The following is a 6,392-nucleotide window of genomic DNA, read 5'->3' as shown; positions in this document are numbered from 1 at the left end:
TGGGTCAAATGGTATTTCTGGTTCTAGATCCTTGAAGGAATTGCCACACTGTCTTCCCCAATGGTTGAACTAATTTACATTCCCACCAACACTGTAAAAGCATTCCTATTTCTCCACATCCTCTCCAGCATCTGTTGTTTCCTGACTCTTTAATGATCTCTATTCTAACTGGTGTGAGGGTATCTTTCATGCGCGTCCGTGTGAAGAGACCACCAAACAGCCTTTGTATGAGCAACATGGCTGTTTATTTCACCTGGGTGCAGGCGGGCTGAGTCCGAAAAGAGAGTCAGCGAAGGGAGATAGGGGTGGGGCCATTTTATAGGATTTGGGAAGGTAATGGAAAATTACAGTCAAAGGGGGTTGTTCTCTGATGGGCAGGGGTGGATCTCACAAAGTACATTCTCAAGGGTGGGGAGAATTACAAAGAACCTTCTTAAGGGTGGGGGAGATTACAAAGTACATTGATCAGTTAGGGTGGGGCAGGAACAAATCACAATGGCGGAATGTCATCAGTTAAGGCTGTTTTTACTTCTTTTGTGGATCTTCAGTTACTTTAGGCCATCTGGATGTATACGTGCAAGTCACAGGGGATGCGATGGCCTGGCCTGGGCTCAGAGGCCTGACGTTCCTGCCTTCTTATATTAATAAGAAAAATAAAACAAAATAGTGTTGAAGTGTTGGGGCAGTGAAAATTTTTGGGGGGTGGTATGGAGAGAGAATGGGTGATGTTTCTCAGGGCTGCTTCAAGCGGGATTAGGGGCGGCGTGGGAACTTAGAGTGGGAGAGATTAAGCTGAAGGGAGGTCTTGTGGTAAGGGGTGATATTGTGGGGATATTAGAAGAAACATTTGTCTTATAGAATGATTGGTGATGGCCTGGATATGGTTTTGGATGAATTGAGAAACTAAATGGAATAACAGAAGGAGAAAAACAGGTATAAAAGGTCTAAGAATTGGGACGACTCAGGATATCTGATTAGAGAGTGCCTAAGGAGATTCAGCATAGTCCTGCCAGCAAAGATTATTTATTTACTTCAAGAGTTAAGAGTGGCAGTTTGGGGATAGCACCAGGAGATATCAGCTGTGATGGCTTGGAAAAACAGTGTAAACTGGCAGTGTAAACAAGAGCAGGGCATGTATGAGTAGTTGAGAACGGTGAATAGGAGTATGACTAGACAGAAGATAGTAGGGATGACAAGTTTTTTGGGGCACAGTCTAAGTTGGTCTGGTGTCTGGAATGAGACTGGGGCCTAATAAAAAGGAGCGTCTATACAGGAGCTTAAATGGGCTGTACCCTGTAGCATTCCAAAGACAGGCCTGAATTCGGAGAAGGGAAAGTGGTAAAAGTATTGTCCAGTCCTTTTTAAGTTGGTGGCTGAGCTTGGTGAGGTGTGTTTTTAAAAGACCTTTAGTCCATTCTACTTTTCTTGAAGACAGAGGACCATAAGGGATATAAAGGTTTCACTGAATACTAAGAGCCTGAAAAACTGCTTGGCTGATTTGACTAATAAAGGCTCATCTGTTATCAGACTGTATTGAGGTGGGAAGGCTAAACTGAGGAATTATGTCTGACAGAAGGGAAGAAATGACTGCAGTGGCCTTCTCAGACCCTATAGGAAAGGCCTCTACCTATCCAGTGAAAGTATCTACCTAGACTAAGAGGTATTTTAGTTATCTGACTCAGGGCATGTTGAGTAAAGCTAATTTGCCAGTCCTGGGCAGGGCAAATCCTCGAGCTTGATGTGTAGGGAAGGGAGGGGGCCTGAATAATCCCCGAGGAGTAGTAGAATAGCAGATGGAACACTGAGAAGTTATTTCCTTGAGGAGAGATTTCCACAATGGGAAGGAAATGAGAGGTTCTAAGAGGCGAGTTAGTGGCTTGTACTATAGCATAACCTGCCTTTGCTGGTGTGTGGTGATTAGGCCTGGTGGAACCGCCATCAATAAATCAAGCATGATCAGGGTGAGGAACAGGAAAGAAGGAAATTTGGGGAAATGGGGTGAATGTCAGGTGGATCAGAGAGATACAGTAATGGGGGTCAGGTGTGGTATCAGGAATAATGTGGGAGGCCGGATTGAAGTCTGGGCCAGGAACAACGGTAATTGTGGGAGACTCAACTAAGAGTGAGTATACCTGAAGGAGCCGGGAAGCAGAAAGTATATGCGTCAGGTATGAGGAAGAAAATAGATTTTGGAAGTTATGAGAACTGTAGAGAGTGAGTTGAGCATAGTTTGTGATTTTGAGGGCCTCTAAAAGTATTAAAGCAGCGGCAGCCACTGCATGCAGACATGAGGGCTAGGCTAAAACAGTAAGGTCAAGTTGTTTGGACAGAAAGGCTACAGGGTGTGGTCCTAGCTCTTGTGTAAGAATTCTGACCACGCTAACCATGCCTAGGAAGGAAAGGAGTTGTTGTTTTGTAGAAGGTGCTTGAGTTTGAGAGATCAGTCGGACCCAATTGGCAAGGAGAGCACGTGTGTTTTTATGAGAATTATGTCGAGATAGGTAACAGATGAGGAAGAAATTTGGGCTTGATTGAAGTAATGGGGGCTGTCTGTGAAGCTTTGTGGCAGTACAGCTTAGGTAATTTGCTGAGCTTGATGGGTGTCAGGGTCAGTCCAAGTGAAAGCGAAGAGAGGCTGGGATTAAGGGTGCAAAGGAATAGTAAAGAAAGCATGTTTGAGATCTAGAACAGAATAATGGGTTGCAGAGGCAGGTATTGAGGATAGGAGAGTATATAGGTTTGGCACCATGGAGTGGCTAGGCAAAACAATTTGGTTGATAAGGCGCAGATCCTGAACTAACTTGTAAGGCTTGTCTGGTTTTAGGACAGGTAAAATGGGGGAATTGTAAGGAGAGTTTATAGGCTTTAAAAGGCCATGCTGTAGCAGGCGAGTGATAACAGGCTTTAATCTTTTTAAAGCATGCTGCAGGATGGGATATTGGCGTTGAGTGGGGTAAGGGTGATTAGGTTTTAATGAGATGGTAAGGGGTGCATGATCGGTCGCCAAGGAGGGAGTAGAGGTATCTTATACTTGTGGGTTAAGGTGGGGGGATACAAGAGGAGGACGCAAAGGAGGCTTTGGATTGGAAAGAAGGGTGGCAATGAGATATAGCTGTAGTCCAGGAATAGTCAGGGAAGCAGATAATTTAGTTAAAGTGTCTCAGCCTAATAAGGGAACTGGGCAGGTGGGGATAACTAAAAAGGAGTGCTTAAAAGAGTACTGTCTAAGTTGGCACCAGAGTTGGGGAGTTTTAAGAAGTTTAGAAGCCTGGCCGTCAATACCCACAACAGTTATGGAGGCAAGGGAAACAGGCCCTTGAAAAGAAGGTAATGTGGAGTGGGTAGCCTCCGTATTGATTAAGAAGGGGATGGACTTACCTTCCACTGTGAGAGTTACCCAAAGCTCGGCGTCCGTGATGGTCTACGGGGCTTCCGAGGCGATCGGGCAGCATCAGTCTTCAGCCACAAAGCCGAGAAGGAGTCGGTCAGAAAGCCTTGGGCCAGAGTTCCAGAGGCTCTGGGAGTGTCTGCCAGGTGAGTTGAACAGTCCGATTTCCAGTGGGGTCCCGCACAGATGGGACACGGCTTAGGAGGAATCCTGGGCTGCAGGCATTCCTTGGCCTGGTGGTCAGATAGATTTCTGGCACTTGTAGCAAGCTCCTGGGGGAGGAGGTTCTGGAGGAACACCTGGCCGCTGCGGTTCAGGCGTTTGGAAGTTCTTGTGTGCTGGAGATGTGGCTGGGGTTTGTCTCACAGTGGAGGCAAGGAATTGCAACTTTTTTCTATTATTGTACACCTTGAAAGCGAGGTTAATTAAATCCTGTTGTGGGGTTTCAGGGCCGGAATTTAATTTTTGGAGTTTTATTTAATGTCGGGAGCAGATTGGGTAATAAAATGTATATTGAGAATAAGATGGCCTTTTGACCTTTTAGGGTCTAGGGCTGTAAAGCGTCTCAGGGTTGCTGCCAAACGAGCCATGAACTGGGCTGGGTTTTTATATTTGATGAAAAAGAGCTTAAACGCTATCTGATTTGGGATAAAGAAAAAGGAGCATTAACGTTGACTATGCCTTTGGCTCCAGCCACCTTTTTAAGAATAAATTGCTGGGCAGGTGGGGGAGGGCTAGTCACAGAACGAAACTGTAAGCCAGACCAGGTGTGAGGAGGGGATGCGATCAAAAGATTACAGGGTGGAGGAGCGGAGGCTGAGGAAGAATTGGGACCTAGCTTGGGCTGGCAAGGAGGGGAGAGGTCAGATGGGTCTGTAGAAAGGGAAGATTAGAAAGACTCAGCGATGCTTTGGGTTGGTACTGAGGGGACAGGCAGGAGGGAAAGAAGGAAGATTTGGGATGAATTGCACTGGGCACAGAGACTAGGAAGGGACTGATGTGTAAAAGAATGCCTGGACGTCAGGCACCTCAGATCATTTGCCCATTTTATGACAATAATCATTTAGATCTTGTAGGATGGAAAAATTGAAAGTCCCATTTTCCGGCTATTTGGAACTACTGTCGAGTTTGTACTGGGGTCAGGCGGCATTGCAGAACAAAATAAGGCATTTAGGTTTTAGGTCAGGTGTAAGTTGAAGAGGTTTTAAGTTCTTGAGCACACAGGCTAAGGGAGAAGAAGGAGGAATGGAGGGTGGAAGGTTGCCCATACTGAAGGAAGCAAACCCAGAGAAAAGAGAGCATAGAGACACGGAGGGAAGGGGTTTGGGGGTTCTTGCCCCCTAGAAAAGCGGGACTTGCCACTAAGGGTGAAGGAGAAGGGGTTGAGGGGTACTTTCCCCTGCCCCAGGAAAGCGGGACTTGCTGCTAAGGATGAAGGAGAAGGGGTTGAGGGGTACTTGCCCCTGCCCCAGGAAAGGCAGAGAAGGGGTACAGACAAGGAGAGAAGGGGTTGGGCTACTAACCCTGTCCCTGGAAAAGCAGATAAGGGGTAGAGACAAGGAGAGAATGTGTTGGGGTACTTGCCCTGTCCCCGGAAAAGCAGAGAAGGGGTAGAGACAAGCAGAGAAGGGGTAGAGACAAGGAGAGAAGGGGTTGGGGTACTTGCCCTGTCCCCGGAAAAGCAGAGAAGGGGTAGAGACGAGGAGAGAAGGGGTTGGGGTACTTACCCTGTCCCCGGAAAAGCAGAGAAGGGGTAGAGACAAGGAGAGAAGGGGTTGGGGTACTTGCCCCTTCCCCAGAAAAGCGGGACTTGCCGCTAAGGGTGAAGGACTGAGGCAGGCATCCCTGCGTGGTCTGACACCCTTGAAACGTGGGTGTTTAATCAGAGAGGTGTCCCTGCAATGATTAAACACCAAGAGAAGGCTGCCTTCCCAGTCCGTGACCAGTGCCGGAGTTTTGGGTCCACGGATAAAACGTGTCTCTTTTGTCTCTACCAGAAAATGAAAGGAATTGAAATTAAGAGAAGGGAGAGATTGAAGTGTAGCGCCAAGATTGAAAGGAGAAAGAGGTTGAGGGATAGTGAGGGAAGTTGGAGAGGAGAGTAAAAAGAGACCACTTACCGGATTTGAAATTGGTGAGATGTTTCTTGGGCTGGTCGGTCTGAGGACCTGAGGTCATAGGTGGATCTTTCTCATGGAGCAAAGAGCAGGAGGACGGGGGATTGATCTCCCAAGGGAGGTCCCCCAATCTGAGTCACGGCACCAAATTTCATGCGCGTCCATGTGAAGAGACCACCAAACAGCCTTTGTGTGAGCAATATGGCTGTTCATTTCACCTGGGTGCAGGCGGGCTGAGTCCGAAAAGAGAGTCAGCGAAGGGAGATAGGGGTGGGGCCGTTTTATAGGATTTGGGAAGGTAATGGAAAATTACAGTCAAAGGGGGTTGTTCTCTGGTGGGCAGGGGTGGATCTCACAAAGTACATTCTCAAGGGTGGGGAGAATTACAAAGAACCTTCTTAAGGGTGGGGGAGATTACAAAGTACATTGATCAGTTAGGGTGGGGCAGGAACAAATCACAATGGCGGAATGTCATCAGTTAAGGCTGTTTTTACTTCTTTTGTGGATCTTCAGTTACTTTAGGCCATCTGGATGTATACGTGCAAGTCACAGGGGATGCGATGGCCTGGCCTGGGCTCAGAGGCCTGAAAGTATCTCATTGTGGTTTTAATTTGCATTTCTCTAATGACCAGTGATGATGAGCTTTTTTTCATATGTTTGTTGGCTACATAACTGTCTTCTTCTGAAAAGTGTCTGTTCTTATCAGTTGCCGACTTTTTGATGGGATTGGTTGTTTTTTTCTTGTAAATTTGTTTAAGTTCTTTGTAGATTCTGAATATTAGCCCTTTGTCAGATGGATAGATTGCAAAAATTTACTCCCATTCTGGGTTGCCTGTTCACTCTGATGGTAGTTTCTTTGGCTGTGCAGAAGCTCTTTAGTTTAGTTA

The 6,392-nt window shown here is 46.7% G+C and overlaps 1 long non-coding RNA gene across 1 annotated transcript; it reads right to left on the bottom strand.

The window, feature by feature from the left end:
• Window positions 1–222: 222 nt before the first annotated feature.
• LOC134810565 (uncharacterized) lies at window positions 223–6,087 on the bottom strand. Its single transcript, XR_010158965.1, has 3 exons — window positions 5,509–6,087; window positions 3,379–3,621; window positions 223–635 (listed from the first exon to the last, which is right to left on the bottom strand). It is a non-coding gene; the product is annotated as an uncharacterized LOC134810565 (long non-coding RNA).
• Window positions 6,088–6,392: the final 305 nt, after the last annotated feature.

This window comes from Pan troglodytes, chromosome 6 (genome assembly GCF_028858775.2).
Source record: "Pan troglodytes isolate AG18354 chromosome 6, NHGRI_mPanTro3-v2.0_pri, whole genome shotgun sequence".
NCBI lineage: Eukaryota > Metazoa > Chordata > Mammalia > Primates > Hominidae > Pan > Pan troglodytes.
Note: the sequence above shows the minus strand (reverse complement) of the source record. Positions and strands in the feature narration are given on the sequence as shown.